Source organism: Chiloscyllium punctatum, chromosome 36 (genome assembly GCF_047496795.1).
Source record: "Chiloscyllium punctatum isolate Juve2018m chromosome 36, sChiPun1.3, whole genome shotgun sequence".
Lineage (NCBI taxonomy): Eukaryota > Metazoa > Chordata > Chondrichthyes > Orectolobiformes > Hemiscylliidae > Chiloscyllium > Chiloscyllium punctatum.
The window spans coordinates 67292148-67309718 of record NC_092774.1 but is presented as its reverse complement, the minus strand read 5'-3'; the positions used below and the strand labels follow the sequence as shown (position 1 = coordinate 67309718).

At 47.1% G+C, this 17571-nt stretch overlaps 1 non-coding gene across 1 annotated transcript; it reads left to right on the top strand.

Moving 5' to 3' along the window:
- The first annotated feature begins 3446 nt into the window (after positions 1-3446).
- Positions 3447-3518, top strand: trnae-cuc (transfer RNA glutamic acid (anticodon CUC)). Its single transcript has one exon. It is a non-coding gene; the product is annotated as a tRNA-Glu (tRNA).
- The last annotated feature ends 14053 nt before the right edge of the window (positions 3519-17571 follow it).

Below are 17571 nucleotides of genomic sequence, written 5' to 3'. Positions count from 1 at the left end.
CCCCCGCTGATGGCCTGCAGCTGTTGTGACACAGTAATGATGCTCGCCCTGGAACATGAATACGAATTGGTTCGTGAGTCACTACTGAATCATTCGATAGAATGTTCTTTCAACTTCACGGATTTATATCTGAGAGGAGGGAAATGGGCCGGACTTACACCTCGGGTCCACTCTTCCTTCACTCGCAACACCCCACGCCCACCTCCCATTGTCCCAAGGCACTTTCCCCTGGAACCGCCGAATGTGTAACACCTGCCCATTTACCTGCTCCCTCCTGAATATCCTTCCAGGCTCGAACATACCTTCCAGGTAAAGCAGCACTTTACCTGCACCTTTGCCACAAACTAGTCTACTGCATTCGTTGCTCACAGTCTCCATTAATAGTTATTCACCCTCCTACACAGATCGTTATTCACTCCTTTGTCCCTCCAATGTTCTCCCTCTGAACTTGCAGCAAAGAGAGCAATGTGGACTGGTATCCCTGAGCCAGCTGTTTGTTCCATCTCCAGGAACAGGTAACATCTTCAGTGAGCCTCCGAATGAAGCACTGGTGGTGCAGTCAATGTCGTTTTTGCAGCTTTCCCGTACGATGGCGCACTGTTCTGCACCTCGCCTTCTCATCTCTTTCCCAAAAAAACTTCGACATAAATATTTCACATTGATAAACTGGCCCACTGGTGGATAATTAAACTATTTTATTGTTGTGTTGACGTGAGGAGACTGTGTAAATATAAACTTTTTCTAAATCCCCAGCTACCGTTGGTCGAACTGTGAGTTCACTCTGAATCACAACACGTGTCACAGCGCATTTGGAGGCCCACCTTAGCTCGGCTGGTTCTTCACAGCAAGTAAATGAGAGTCTCTATTCGTATCATTATCTTGCCTTCTCCCTGTAAATCTACACATTGTTACTTTGAACATGACCACCATATTCCCTTTTGTGTTCTTGAATCTGCCTCTTTGTCACGGTCAGACAGGGATTTATGGATCCGAACCACTCCCTGTGCGAAAATTTTCTTCCTAATGTTACTTGTTTTCCAAATGCCTTGAAATCTCTGCCATTTTTTTGGGAAATTGAAAGGATTCTCATTCCTGCACATGAGGCTCAATTGATTTAATTTCTAATGTAAAGGACTGCGGAAGCTGAGAATCTGAGACAGAAAGGGGAACTGCTGGCGAAACTCGGCAGGTTTGGCAGTACCTGTGGGAGAAAACAGAGTTCTGAAATATTGTCTCTGATTCTCTTTCCACCGATGGTGCCTGACCTGCTGAGTTCCTCCTGCAATTTCTGTTTTTGCTTTTAACTGAAAGTTCGGGATGAAACAACCAGACTCGGCATGTGCAGATATTTAACCCTTTCGAAACCTGTGAAGTGATTGGATTCAAACAAACCCAGCAATAATTTACTCTTTCTCAGCTCCACAGGCAGAGGGACCAGGGAAATGAAGCTGTCAGTGTGGTTCTTTATTCGTGGGCCGAGTGGTTAATGCGACGGACTTTAAATCTATTGCAGATTCCCCACGCAGGTGTGAACCCTGCCGACTATAAAATAAGAAATGTCGTCAAAACGAAAGGGAGACTGTTCCCCGGTTTCTTCTTTCAGATTCAAATCAGTGGAGGGTGAAAGATGTTTTACTCACATTGGGACTGGTCGGGAATCTGCAACCCACTGCCTGTCAGGGTGGTACAAGCAGATATCCACAGAGCTGCTTTTGAGGCGATGAGTCAAGTATTTGGAAATGAGACTAGAACAGTGAGGGGTGTGAAGTCGTGATCGAAATGAAGCAGGCACCTGAGGATTAATGTGTTTTATTTGCCAGTGAAAGGTCCTGCTTAACAAAGTTGGGACAATGGAAGGGAAGCAGTGACGGTGATTATCTTTGGCTGTTCACCTTGTGAATGTTCCCATTGCTGCGCATGTCTGTGTTAACGTCAGAACTCTGCAGCATGGTGGCGTTAGATACGCACAGGGCCGGGGGCGCAATGGATGATGCATCTGACTCCACCGACCTGTTTGAAATGCAGCTCACAGCTTCTTCACACACCCCAATTAATCTTTCTCGTTGTCCTGAAGCCGGCATACGGTTTGAATTCCCGATCTGCGGGAATGAGAAACCTTTCACTGTCTCGCGTCAGTAAATGTCCCTGAGAACATCAGAGTCAAGTCACAGCGCAGTCAGATGAGGGCAAGCTGAAATAGCCCCACACACTGCTCACGGGCACATTTCACTTTCCCCAACACACCGCCCCAACCACTGCGTCTCTTGGGAGTGGAAAGGAACAAACACCAAAACCCAGTCTCGTATTTGTGAATCTTCCGAAAATAACGAAACTGTTCATCCCTTCGGGTCTTCCATCCTGGGCTGACAGCGTTGATTTTAAATGGCTATCCAGTCAGTGTCGATTCTTTTTGGCTGAAAATATCTTCCTTATCTCAACCCAGCATTTCTTGCTACAGAGAACTGTGTGGCAGAGTTCATGTATATATTTCCTTGTATGGTATTTTGTAAATAACATTCGTTTGCTGGTTGTTTGTATCGGATATTTCAGGTTCATTAGCCGCTGTTTAAGTGTGTTGGTAGGTTTGTGGGCCACCATGATGCTGAGAGGTTTGAGTTGTTTGGACATCATTTCACAGATGTCTTTAATGTAATGTAATGTGTCTAGGGTTTCTGCAGATGTTGTGTCTGCTTGTGTCAATTTGTTGATGTGAAATCGGCACACTGGGTTTATTGGGTAGGCAAAAGTGAGGACTGGAGATGCTGGAAGCCAGAGTTTAGATCAGAATGGTGCTGGAAAAGCACAATAGGTCAAGCATCTCCCGAGGATCAGGAAAATCGATGTTTCGGGCAAAAGACCTTCATCAGGAGTAGAGGCAGGACGCCTCCAGGGTGGAGAGATAAATTGTGGGTGGGGGTGTGCTGGGGCGAAGGTAGCAAAGAGTAAAAAATGTGAATGGTGGTGGGGATGGAGGTGACAGGTCAGAGAGGAGTGTTTTGCTGATAGGTGGGAAGGGAGCTTGGCAAGTAGGACAGGTCATGAGATCAGTGCTGAGCTGGAAGGTTGGAACTGAGGTAAGGTGGGGGAGGGGGAATGAGGAAACTGGCGAAGTCCACATTGATGCCCTGGGGTTGAAATGTTCCGAGGCGGAAGATGAGGTGTTCTTCCTCGAAGCGTCGGGTGGGGAAGCAGCGGCGACGAAGGAGGCCCAGGACCTGCATGTCCTCGGCCGAGTGGGAGGCTGAGTTGAAATGTTGGGGCACATGGCGATGGGGTTGATAGTTGCGGGTGTCCCGGAGATGTGACTTGACTCTCCAGTCTCCCCAGTGTTGGAGTGATCGCATCGGGAGCAATGGATACATAAAATTACATTGGTGGCTGTACCTGGGTTTGATTCCCGCGCAGCGAAACAATTTTCAGCAGAGATACCAACATATGCTCGTGTCTCCCTGGTGGTCTAGTGGTTAGGATTCGGCGCTCTCACCGCCGAGGCCCGGGTTCGATTCCCGGTCAGGGAAGCCATTGTTCATGTTCGGGTCACTACTCTGGTGTGTGGGTATGTGAGATTCCGAGTTTCCAGTCACATTGACGTTTAAAACCTAACTGAGCAGACCGACCGCCTCCTCCTTGTTGTCGAAGCCATCAATATCCAAGTCCTGGTGAATCAATCGACTGTCAGACTTCGATGTGATGTTTGTTCTGAGATTTCGGCCTCCAAATTCTTCTCTGATAATATTCCTGTGAAAGAGATTGCAAAGGTCATCGCTGTCAGTCCACAATAGAAAATCAAAACACACAATTCTAGTTTCTGTGGAACGTTCTTTCCTCTCTTAATACCCAAGATCTTTGTGCTGATCTATATGTAAATGTATACAGCAGAGTAATGTGGTAGATTGCATACTCCATGAAGACTTCACATGGACTCAAGTTGTTGAATGGACATCTATCGTGCGGTGTTGACGTTCTGACTGAAGATATACAATATGCTGCGGTACAATATTACGAGCCCAGAACCAACTGCAAATCAGGCTTTTAGAGCCATAAACAATCCATCAAATATGTACCATATACCCCAGACTTATCTGTCTTATATTAACGCACGGTTGTCTTAGATTCCCAGAAGACTCGGATTTAAGTATCAAGTGTGAATTTTTATAAAAGAAGCCATGTTTTTGGACTCCTTCCATGTCATACTAACTCTATTACTGGATATACATCCATACTACACCGGGATTTGTGGATCAATGACGTGAGGCTTATCTTTACCCGCTTATACTTTTCTGTTGCATAAATGTTTCGACGAATGCCAATATTTTTCACCAGCCATAGAGTCGGAGACATAAAGCACAGAAACAGACCCTTCAATCTAAATTGTCCATGCCGACCGGATATGCAAAATTCATCTTGTCCCATTTGCCAGAACTTGACCCATATCCCACTAAACCCTTCCTATTCATACACCCATCCAGATGCTGCCACCAGCCTCCACCATTTCCTCTGGCAGCTCATTCCATGCATGCACAACCCTCTGCATGAAAAGGTTGACTGCAAGGTCCCTTTTAAATGTTTCCCCTCTCGCCCTCAATCTATGCCCTCTAGTTCTGCACTCCCCCATCCCAGAGAAAAGACCTTGTCTATTTACCCCAACCACGACCGTCAAGTTTTTATAAACCTCTTTGAAAAAAATCACTCAGACTGCGATGCTCCTGGGAAAATAGCCCCATCCTAATCAGCCTCTCCCTGTGGTTTAAAATCTTACCCTGGCAACATCCTTGTGAATCTTTTCTCAATCCTTTCAAGTTTCACAACATTGAAAGTCCCCTTCTCGTCTCGAACCTGTTCCCTATTTTAGTTGACCTTTTCACCCTGGAGGGAAAAAAGCCTCTGACGATCATAGAATCCCTCCAGGGTGGAAACAGACGATTCAGTCCAACAAGTCAACACCGACCCTCCAAAGACTAACCCACAGGGACTCATTCCCCTACCCCTATTACTCTATATTTATCCCTAACTAATGCACCTACGTACACATCCCTCAACACTGGGGCAATTTATACACAGACAATCCAACTTAACCTGCCTGGACACGATGGGTAATTTAGCATGGCTAATCCACTTGAACCTCCACATTTTTGGAATGTAGGAGGAAGCCCTTGCAGACATGAGAGGTGGCGTGCAGGAAGAATGTGCAAACTCCACAAAGACAGTCACCCGAGACTGAAATCGAACTCGGGTGTCTGGCACTGTGTGGCATCAGTGCAAACCACTGAGCTACCCTGCCACCCCAGTCCAGCCAATCTGTGTCTCATCATGTTTTCGAGGTCTCCCCTCAGCCTCTGTCTTCCCAGAGAAAAGAAAATCAGGTTTATGCCACTTCTCCTCATAACTAGAGCCCTTCAGACCAGGCAATGTCCTGGTGAGCCTTGTCTGTACCCTCTGCCAGAGCACCCACATCCTTCCAGTAGTGTGGAGACCAGAACTGAACGTAGTATTCCGAATGTGGCCAGAATAAATAGCTGTAACATAACTCGCCAACTCTTACACTCAAGTGTTTCTTCTTGACCACCGTACCGACCTGCTTTACCACTTCGGCGGATCAATATGCCCAAATCCTTCTGTATGCCAGTGCTGCTATGAGTTCTGCCATTTATAATACAATTCTTACATTTCCTTCTTCTCTAGCTTTGGACTTCCGCTACCATGGGGAATAGACATATCAAGTTGAGCAGCAAGACAAATTTCAACAGGAATAAAATGTCGAGCCACAGGGAAAAATAAAATTATGGCTCCAGCTTTTTTTCTCCTATTGACATTTGGATGATTAAAACCTGTCAGTGAAACCAGCCTCTCCCAGAGCGTATTGCACATGCTTCGTGGTGTCAGCTAGCACTGCACATATGCTGCGGTGTCAGCAAAAGCACTGAGCATGCTAGTCGCTGTCCGCGGAAATGGCCCCTGACTTTCTTGTGGAGGACCAATGGTGAGACCTGGAGGACCGGCAGAAGCCTGGTCCTCCTGCCAATCAGAGAGACCCCTTTGTCTGCATGTGGAAGTTGGGCCATGAGCTTCTGAACCTGCTGTTGCTCCCCTCTCTCTAAAGAAGATTGAACTTAGTCCCAGACTGCCACATCTTTACTCTGTCCAACATCTGTGGGTACGGCATCCTCTTTTCTCACCCACTTTTCCATTTATTTTTCATTCTGGGTTTCAGTTGCTGTCTTGCACGAACTGAAGGGAAAGAGAGTGAATCCAGGGAGGAGACAGACTCTGGAAAAGTTGGTCCAGGGCTGTGTTTCAATTGGCAAACGCATGGCAAATGCAGTACCACAATGTAAAGTTATAGACTTTGCTTTGGAAAAAAATAAGCAGGAAGGAGGTGCAGGGTTTAAATGTCAATAGACTGGGATGTGGAGGAAGTGAGGACTGCAGAATCTGGAGATCAGCGTCAAGTGTGTCGCTGGAAAACACAACAGGTCGGGCAGCATCCGAGGAGCAGAAAAGTCAACGTTTTGGGTACGAACTTTTCATCAGGAATGATGTGTGGATGTACAAATGGACGTCACTGTCCTTCTACACCAGTCAATGCCAGTTGTCAGACAGGTCCAGCAAGCAATGAGCAAGGCGGTATATTAGCAAGAGGAGTTCAAAAATGGGGATGTCTCCTGCAGTTTTGGGCGGTGGGGGGTGGTCATTGAATATATTCAAGCCTGAGTTAATCTGAATTTTGAACAATAAAGAAGTGGATGGTGATGAGGAAAAGCAAAAAATGGTTTTGAGGCCAGTATAGAACAGTTACAGAGTCATACAGTACAGAAATAAACACTTCCGCCCAACTAGCCCAATGCTATGTTATCATACTTAACCAATCCCACTTGCCACTGTTTGGTTCATATCCCTCTGTCGCAAAGCTGGTTCTTTTTTCTAAAAGCTGGACCTTCTTCTCAAGGATACTATGTCCTTGGCTTCTTTCAGAGGGGTTGTAAAACAGTCCCAGGCTCCAAAATGACTGGTTTAGTACAGAGATTAAAAGTATATCGGGAGGCCTTTTTGTTTTTATGTAAACAGATAAGACTTTATGTCAAAGCTTTTATGTTTTTGAAGTGACGCGCATAATAAAAGGGGAGGGGTCAGTTGTGAAAGCTGAAATCTTGTTTGAGTGAGTTCAGCAGTGGACTGTGTGGAGAAAAGCTGTTAAACCCTCTCTCCTTCTATCTTCCTAACTCTGACCTGTTTCAGTTTTACTCTCTGTTTAAGAGGTTTGTTTATTGGGCCTGTTGTGTACATTTGGAACAGCATATTTAAGTCTAGTTTCGATAGGCTGAGTTCTGTGGGTATTCTCTATTCTGTTCTTTGTGATTCCTTCCACAATCTTGTGAATACACTTCTGTTTTAAAACCTGGTAGTCAACCTAGCTAACGTACTCTGGGTAATTTTCACTGTACACAGTACAGATAACAAACTTATGGTCTGAGCTACCTGCTTCAGAATGTTTTGAGTGGTCTAGCCTAGACCATAACACCTCAGAACCTTTCCCATTCATGTCCTTATCCACATTTAAACATTGTTACTGTGCCAGCATCCTTCGCTTCCTCTGGACATTCATTCCACACACAAACCACTATTTGTGGAGAAAAAAAAGTGTGCCTCATGACTTTTTAAAATCTTTCTCCATTCACCTTCAAAATTTGCTTCCTAATGTTGAAAGCCCCGCTCTAAGGAAAGGACACCAGTCATTCACTTCATCTGTAGCCCCCATGATTTTTTCAGTTTCAGGTCACCTCTCAACCTCCTATGCTCCGGTGAAAAAGATTCCAGCCTATCCATCTAGATGTAGGTATATTCGTATCCAGTTATGATCTGTTCAATGTTGGTGCAGGCTCGAAAGACCGAATAGCCTATTCCTACTCCCAATTCTCTCACATTGTGTCCAGGACAGCAAGACACCATAAGATATAGGAGTAGAAATCAGGCCATTCAGCCCATTGGTCTGCTCATACAATTTAATCATGACTGATAAGTTTCTCAGCTGAAAAATGTGTTGCTGGAAAAGCGCAGCAGGTCAGGCAGCATCCCAGGAGCAGGTGAATCGACGTTTCGGACATGAGCCCTTCTTCAGGAATGAGGAAAGTGTGTCCAGCAGGCTAAGATAAAAAGTATGGAGGAGGGACTTGGGGAGGGGCGTTAGAAATGCGATAGGTGGACGGAGGTCAAGGTGAGAGTGATAGGTCGGAGTAGGGGTGGTGGCGGAGAGGTCAGGAAGAAGATTGCAGGTTAGGAAGGCGGTGCTGAGTTCGAGGCATTTGACTGAGACAAGGTCAGGGGAGGGGAAATGAGGAAACTGGAGAAATCAGAGTTCATCCCTTGAGGTTGGAGGGTTCCTAGGCAGATGGTGAGGCGTCCTTTCTCCAACCGTCGTGTTGCTATTGTCTGGCAATGGAGGAGTCCAAGGACCTGAATATCCTTGGTTGAGTGGGAGGGGGAGTTGAAGTGTTGAGTCACAGGGTGGTTGGGTTGGTTGGTCTGGGTATCCCAGAGGTGTTCTCTGAAACGTTCCACAAGTCGGCGACCTGTCTCCCCAATTTAGAGGTAGCAACATTGGGTGCAGAAGATGCAATAAATGATGTGTGTGGAGGTGCAGGTGAATTTGTGGCGGATATGGAAGGATCCCTTGGGACCTTGGAGGGAAGTAAGGGAGGAGGTGTGGGCGCAAGTTTTGCATTTCTTGTGGTTGCAGGGGAAGATGCCGGGAGTGGAGGTTGTGTTGATGGGAGGTGTGGATCTGACGAGGGAGTCACGGAGGTCTTTTCGGAACGCTGATACGGGAGGGGAGGGAAATATATCCCTGGTGGTGGGGTCCGTTTGGAGGTGGCGGAAATGATGGCGGATAATACACTGCATATGGAGGTTGGTGGGGTGGTAGGTGCGGACCAGTGGGCCCTGACCTGGTGGCGGTTTGAGGGGCGGGGCTCAAGGGCAGAGGAGCGGGAAGTGGAGGAGATGCGGTGGAGGGCATCGTCGATCACGTCTGGAGGGAAATTGCGGTCTTTGAAGAAGGAGGCCATCAGGGTTGTACAGTATTGGAACTGGTCCTCCTGGGAGCAGATGCGGCGGAGACGAAGGAATTGGGAAAATGGGATGGCGTTTTTACAGGGGGCAGGGTGGGCGGAGGTGTAGTCTAGGTAGCTGTGGGAGTTGGTCAGTTTATAGTAAATGTCCGTGTTGATTCGGTCGCCCGATACTCTTCACAGAACACTGATTACTTTCCATTTCAATTTCATTATCCAACTCTCTTTTGAATTCCATAATTGAATCTGATTCCAACACTCTCTCTCGCAGATCATTCCAAAGGTCGAAGATTTTCAATCATTAACGAAATAAGTTCTGGATCTCTCCCAAAACACAATTCATATGGATCTTGCTTCGAATCATTTGCAGTAAGTTCTTCACATGGACAAATTTGCAGCTGAGAGCAATTGTTCAAATTTAATATCATATTGGGGTGGCACAGTGCTTGGCATTGCTACCTCACTGCATTCGGGACCTAGGTTCAATTCCAACCACAGGTGAGTGTCTGTGTGGAGTCTGCATTTTCTCCCTGTCTGCATGGGTTTCCTCCCACAGTCCAAATATGTGCAGGTTAGGTGGATAGAAATGGAAAGGTCTCGGAAGGGGAGAGAGGAGTCTGAGACGGTCCAGGTCAATTTGAGGTCGGGGTGGAGGGCTTTACGTTCCGAGGGTGAGAGGTTGGAGTGGGTGAGAGGGATGGAGAGGTTGAGGCGGTTAATGTCGCGGTGGCAGTTGGCTATGAAGTGATCGAGGGCAGGTAAGAGGCCAGCAGTGGGTGTCCAGATGGATGGGGTGCGTTGGAGGCGTTGGCGGCGGGGGAAGGGGTCGTCAGAGGGTGGGCGGGAATCCTGGTTGAAGAAGAAGGCACGGAGACGAAGGCGGCGGAAGAATTGTTCGATATCATGCCGCGTGTTGAAGAGTCGTACTGGGTATTGTCAGTCAGCTGAGTTCCCTTATTGGGGTGTTCCCCTACTTTTGTTAACATTTCACATCGATAACGTTTAGATTCCCAATATCTGCAGGGTTCTTTCTCTACTTGAGTGATTCAGTGACTTTTTAAATGAATTGCTCCTGTGATATCTCATGAGAGGGTGTATGATATTAACAGTGCCATATAAATTTTTCTGGGTCACAATGTGCCCAAGTGAGAAAGAACTGACCATCCTTAAATATTTGTTTTTAAACAATGGGCATAAATGAATGTTTGGAAAACACACAACTTGCATGTATTAAGATCAGAAATAGGAATGGGAGTAGGCAGTTGACTGTGGAGATGCTCTGTCTTTCTTCACCATCCATGGCAAAATTCTCTCTCCATACTTTTCCACGACTTCACTTGATGAATGGGCTACGCTCCTAGAGCTTGTGAGTTTTAAATAAACCTGTTGAACTATAATTTGGCGTTGCGTGACTTATGACAAAAAAAAATTGATTGAGGATGATATTAAACATACTGGAGCAATGGGATTTCAACCTGGGACTCAGGGCTCAGAGGGAGGGACACTACCACTGCATCATACAAAAGCCTGTCTGGTAATGAATGGAAACACCTTCCTCCTCAACATAGGACACGACCATTGTTCCCTCCGAGACCATTATATTAAATTGAGCCATTCTCTTGTTGAATGAATGAGTGAGAACACCTTCCTCCTGAACATGGGACGCTCATTCTGTGCTCCTCGAGCCCTTTGTATTAAAGGGGCGAGGACAGTGAAAGGCCTGCGAACCTCTCCACCAATCCCAAAGCCTGAGGTCCGTGCGGAATAATTGGAGCGCGACATTCCGGGGGTAGGACCATTACTGTCCGCACACCCGGTCGCCATTGGTCAGGTGGAATAAGGTGCGTCTGATTGGAGGGAGCGCGGATGACGCGCGTCACAGAAGGAGGAGACGAAAAGAAGAAGTAAAACAAAGATGGCGGCGCGAGGCTGCAGTTTTCTCATCGACTCAGCGGGCGGTTTCTGACGGAGGGAGGGGGGCAGACAGGCATCGTTTACCTCAGAAAATACCTTTAAACTACATTTCAAATTAAAGCCGGAACTTTTCAAACAAAAGCTGTGAAGAAAAGGAGACAGTCCCGGTGGGGTTTATTGTTTATTTTTGTATAATTTCCAGGGCCCGGGAAGGGGGAGGTGACGGTTACCGGGTGAACGAGAAAATAAATTAAAAATGTCGGCGGTGGAGGAGAGAGAGCCGGCGCCCACGGCTTCTTCGGCGGAAGCCGGAGCCCAGGAGCTCAACAACGCCCCGCAGCTGGAGGAAGGTTCGAGAAGCTGGTCATGGTATTGGATCCGGGCGGGATAAAGGTCTGAACCAAAGTAAAAGTAAGAGATGTCCAACTGCATTCAACAAGATATTGTATTGGTGGGTGAGAGAGGCCGCTCACGGGAGTCTGATCCCTGAAGCTTTACGACCTTGCCTGTACCCCTTTATTTTGTAAATATATTTATTAATATCAGTATAATAAAAAGATAAAAACACAAATCACAATACACCTACTGTCCATTAACTACTAACCTACCCTATAATACAAAACAAACCCGAATACTGTGCAAAGCAACACCAATAAATATATATATAAATGATAGAGCAAAAAAACCACAAGAATACAGAACAGCTGTGCTCGGCGCAATGCTCCCAAATAAAGGAACGGGACCATTGTATATATAGCCGTATTAACTCAGGAGACCTCCTCCAGGGCCCAGGGTGACAAACCTAACCATCTTGGTTAAACAAATACCCTCGTTAAGATAACTGACAAATCGAAATCCAAATAACTCAAGTAGGGCTGTCATGTCTTATAACTATGGTCCTCGGATTCTGGATGAGTGGTGCTGGAAGAGCACAGCAGTTCAGGCAGTATCCAAGGAGCAGCGAAATCGACGTTTCGGGCAAAAGCCCTTCATCAGGAATAAAGGCAGTGAGCCTGAAGCATGGAGAGATAAGCTAGAGGAGGGTGGGGTGGGGAGAAAGTAGCATAGAGTACAATGGGTGAGTGGGGGAGGAGATGAAGGTGATAGGTCAGGGAGGAGAGGGTGGAGTGGATAGGTGGAAAAGGAGATAGGCAGGTCGGACCATTCCGGACAAGTCATGGGGACAGTGCTGAGCTGGAAGTTTAGAACTAGGGTGAGGTGGGGAAGGCGAAATGAGGAAACTGGTGAAATCTACATTGGTGCCTCGGGGTTGAAGTGTTCTGAGGCGGAAGATGAGGCGTTCTTCCTCCAGGCGTCTGGTGGTGAGGGAGCGGCGGTGAAGGAGGCCCAGGACCTCCATGTCCTCGGCAGAGTGGGAGGGTGAATTGAAATGTTGGGCCACGGGGCAGTGTGGTTGATTGGTGCAGGTGTCCCGGAGATGTTTCCTAAAGTGCTCTGCTAGGAGGCGCCCAATCTCCCCAATGTAGAGGAGACTGCATCGGGAGCAACGGATGCAATAAATGATAATAGTGGATGTGCAGGTCAAATGTTGATGGATGTGGAAGGCTCCTTTAGGGCCTTGGATAGAGGTGAGGGAGGAGGTGTGGGCGCAGGTTTTACAGTTCCTGCGGTGGCAGGGGAAAGTGCCAGGATGGGAGGGTGGGTTGTAGGGGGTCGTGGACCTGACTAGGTAGTCACGGAGGGAAAGGTCTTTGCCGAAGGCAGAAAAGGGTGGGGAGAGAAATATATCCCTGGTGGTGGGGTCTGGAGGTGGCGGAAATGTCGGTGGATGAGTTGGTTTATGCGAAGGTTGGTAGGGTGGTAGGTGAGCACCAGGGGCGTTCTGTCCTTGTTACGTTTGGAGGGGTGGGGGTCTGAGGGCGGAGATGCGGGAGGTGGACGAGATGTGTTGCAGGGCACCTGTAACCACGTGGGAAGGGAAATTGCGGTCTCTAAAGAAGGAGGCCATCTGGTGTGTTCTGTGGTGGAACTGGTCCTCCTGGGAGCAGATCCGGTGGAGGCGGAGGAATTGGGAGTACGGGCTGGCATTTTTGCAAGAGGTAGGGTGGGAAGAGGTATAATCCAGGTAGCTGTGGGAGTCAGTGGGTTTGTAAATAATGTCAGTGTCAAATCGGTCGTCATTAATGGAGATGGAGAGGTCCAGGAAGGGGAGGGAGGTGTCAGAGATGGTCCAGGTAAATTTAAGGACAGTGTGGAATGTGTTCATGAAGTTGTTGAATTGCTCAACCTCCTCACGGGAGCAGGAGGTGGCGCCAATGTAGTCATCAATGTAGGGGAGGAAGAGGTGGAGAGTGGTGTCGGTGGAATTATGGAAGATCAACTGTTCTACGTAGCTAACAATGAGACAGGCATAGCTTGGGCCCATACGTGTGCCCATGGCTATCCCAGCACACTACTGCTGCGCCACTCTGCACCCACGCGCCGAGTGCTATCCACAGGTCCCTTCGACACTGATGTTGAAGATCTCCACCGCTGTCGTATCATATGCTGTTGCGCAGACGTATGGAGGCTGTGCAAATATAAACTTGTTTTCTAAACTCCCACATTCTGTTGGTTGAACTGTGATTTCATTCTGAATCACAACATGTTACACAACGCAGACAGAGGCCATGCGGGCCACCTCGCTCTGCTGGTTCGACACAGTAAGTAAACATGTGTCTCTTGCCTTCTCCATGTAATTCTACACATTGTTACTTTAAACATGACCACCGAATTCCTGTTTGCGTCCAATGAATCTGCCTCTTTGTCAGTGTCAGTTCGGGATTTACTGACACCAACTACTCCCTGTACGAAAGCATTCTTCCTAATGTCACTTTTGGTTATTTTCCTCATGATTTTAATACTCTGCCAACCCTTTCAGGCGTGGGAGCATTTTGACTACATTACTTTCTCTGTCAAGACTTCGCATGATTTGGAAAACTTCCATCAGGCCAGAATTCAAACTTCTGTTCTCCGAGGAGAGGTGTCCTAATTTTCCAATATTGCTTCATTGCTGACATTCCTTAAACACGGCACCACTCACGTCAACGCAATATTCCATCATTTCACTTCCTTGTTTTCTGCCCAATTCGGACTCCAAGCAGGTAAAATCAATGACTGCAGAAGCTGGAAACCAGATTCTGGATTAGTGGTGCTGGACAAACACAGCAGTTCAGGCAGCATCCGAGGAGTAGTGAAATTAACGTTTCGGGCAAAAGCACCGACTTTAGCGAATGTGCTTTTTGAGAAAGTTAACCGGGCACTCTTGCACAAGCCAGAAAATCTGGGCTCGTCCGGGATTTCGCGCAAGTCTTCGTAGTAGAAGACCCAACGCGAAAATCATACCCCGAGACCAACGAGCCACACTGAGATCACACAAGCAGCCCCGCTCCACCTCTTTAACCAGCTGAGTCTTGCTCAGTGTGAAATACACTTGACATTGCTCTGAAAATTGCAAGTGGCGAAGAGTTTCCAGAACAATTGCTTCTCATTCTGTCACCCTGCTGCCGTTTGTCCTGGACCCAGGTACCGGACCATCTCTACTAGCAGAAAATTAAACCGTTTTGTTTATAAACCTTTCTCTGACACCGGAGTGGCCCATGACAAGCATTGCCCTCCTCAACATAGGGTACAGAGAACAACAGAAGACCACTCAGACCTCCACGAGGGTGTCATCTCAATTGTGCATACTGGGCCTGTGTATCAATGTGAAATATTTATGTCGAAGTTTTTTTGGGAAAGAGATGAGAAGGCGAGGTGCAGAACAGAGCGCCGTTATACGGGAAAGCTGCTAAAGACGACATTGACTGAATAGGAGAGATGGTTTCCCTTTTGGGTGATGCTCCCATCATGCACCTACAGACATATCGCCGTCGTGCAAATATAAACTCTGTCTAAATTCCCACATTCTGTTTTTTCGAACTGTGAATTCACTCAAAAGCACAAAATTTCAACACTAGCAAAATTCAAACTTTAACAAAGTGCTCATAGATATATTTAGCGAACACCTGGAAGAAATTCGTCCAAACTGACCAGGCGAATTTCGGTCTGAGGGCTTTTGAACTTTAAGTAGAAGGAAGGGAAGTTTGCCTCGAGGCTGCGTAATGTGGAGATGTGTTCCCCATGTTAACTGATAGTGGTTGTCCATCCCAATGCTTCCCGATGCAGGGTTGCCCTGAACCACAGGGAGGTTTCTTTGATAAACTGTCCCGGGGGCTTCCAGCCGTACCGTGACGTCATAGGGCGGGCTCCCAGTGATGGCCTGCAGCTGCTGTGACGCAATAATGATACTGGCCCCGGAACATGAATATGAATTAGTTCATGAGCCACGTAGTACTGAATCATTCCATGGAATGTTCTTCCAACTTCACGGATTTATATATGAGAGGAGGTAAGTCGTCAGGGCTTACACCTCGGGTCCACTCTTCCTTCACTCGCAACACCCCACACCCACCTCCCATTGTCCCAAGGCACTTTCCGCTGGAACCGCCGAATGTGTAACACCTACCCATTTACCTGCACATTTGCAAAAACCTAGTCTACTGCATTCGTTGCTCATAGTGTGGTTTCCCCAAAGTAGCATGAAGCATAAACTGGGTGACTGCTTCGCAGAACATTTTGGTTCTTCCCGCAAAAAAAGGTCTTGAGCATCTGGTTGCCTGTCACTTTAACACGCCACCCTGTTCCCTGGCCAACATCTCTGTGTCAGGCATGTAACAGTGTTCCATGAAAGCGAAGCTCCAGATTGAAGGGCAACGCCTCATTTTAAACTTGTAGATCCTATAACCATCCAGTCTTCAACATCGAGTTCAATACTGTTTGGACCCGAACTCCCCCGTGCCTTTGACGCCTACCACACCCACACGAGGCCTTGTTATCACATAGTCTGCTGTTACACACCACTTATTGTGAACCAGGAACAGTCTCCATTACGTTAGTCACCGTCCTACACTCCTTTGGCCCTCCAATGTTCTCCCTCTGAACTGGCGGCAAAGAGAGCAATGTGGACTGGTATCCCTGAGCCAGCTGTTTGTCCCAAATCCAGGAACAGGGCTCTTTCGACTGGCGGATAATTAAACTATTTTGCTGTTGCGCTGACGTGAGGAGATTGTGTAAGTACAAAATTTTTCTAAATTCCTACCTTGTATTGGTCGAACTGTGAGTTAATTCTGAATCACAACACGTGTCACAGCGCATTTGTAGGCCCACCTTAGCTCTGCTGGTTCGACACAGCAAGTAAATGAGAGTCTCTATTCGTATCATTCTCTTGGGTTCTCCCTGTAAATCTCCACATTGTTACTTTGAACATGACCACCGGATTCCCTTTTGTGTTCGTGAATCTGCCTCTTTGTCACGGTCAGACAGGGATTTACGGATCCTAACCACTCCCTGTGCGAAAATGTTCTTCCTAATGTCACTTTTACTTTTTTTCCAAATGCCTTGAAATCTCTGTCATTTTTTTGGGAAATTGAAAGGATTCTCATTCCTGCACATGAGGCTGAATTGATTTAATTTCTAACGTAAAGGACTGCGGATGCTGAGAATCCGAGACAGAAAGAGGAACTGCTGGAGAAACTCAGCAGGTGTGGCAGTACCTGTGGGAGAAAACAGAGTTCTGAAATATTGTCTCTGATTCTCTTTCCACCGATGGTGCCTGAACTGCTGAGTTGCTCCTGCAATTTCTGGTTTTGTTTTTAACTGAAAGTTCATTTCATCTTTCGGGATGAAACAACCAGACTCGCCATGTGCAGATGTTTAATCCTTTCGAAACATGTGAAGTGATTGGATTCAAACAAACCCAGCAATAATCCACTCTTTCTCAGCTTCACAGGCAGAGAGATCTGGGAAATGAAGCTGTCAGTGTGGTTCTGTATTGGTGGGCGGAGTGGTGAATGCGATGGACATGAAATCCATTGCGGTTTCCCCACGCAGTTGTGAACCCTGCCGACGACAAATGAGAAATGTGGTCAAAAAGAAAGGGAGACTGTTCCCCGGTTTCTTCTTTAAGATTCAAATCAGTGGAGGGGGTTGAAATATTTCACTCACATTGGGACTGGTAGGGATCTGCAACCCACTGCCTGTCAGAGTGGAACAGATACCCACAGAGCTACTTTTGAGGTGATGAGCCAAGAGTTTGGAAATGAGACTAGAACAGTGAGGGGTTTGAAATGTGATCGAAATGAAGCAGGCACCTGAGGATTAATGTGTTTTATTTGCCAGTGAAAGACACTGCTTCACAAAGTTGGGACTATGGAAGGGAAGCAGTGACGTTGATTATCTTTGGTTGTTCACATTGTGAATGTTCCCATTGCTGCCCATGTCCATGTTCACGTCAAAACTCTGCAGCATGGTGGCGTCAGGTACGCACAGTGCCAGGGGCGCAATGGTGGACGCATCTAACCACAGCTACCTGTTTGAAATGCAGCTCACAGCTTCTTCACACACCCCAATTAATCTTTCTCATTGTCCTGAAGCCGGCATACGGTTTGAATTCCTGATCTGCAGGAACGAGACTCTTTTCACGGTTTCGCGTTAGTAAATGTCCCTGAGAATATCAGAGTAAAGTCACACCGCTGTCAGAGGAGGGTAAGCT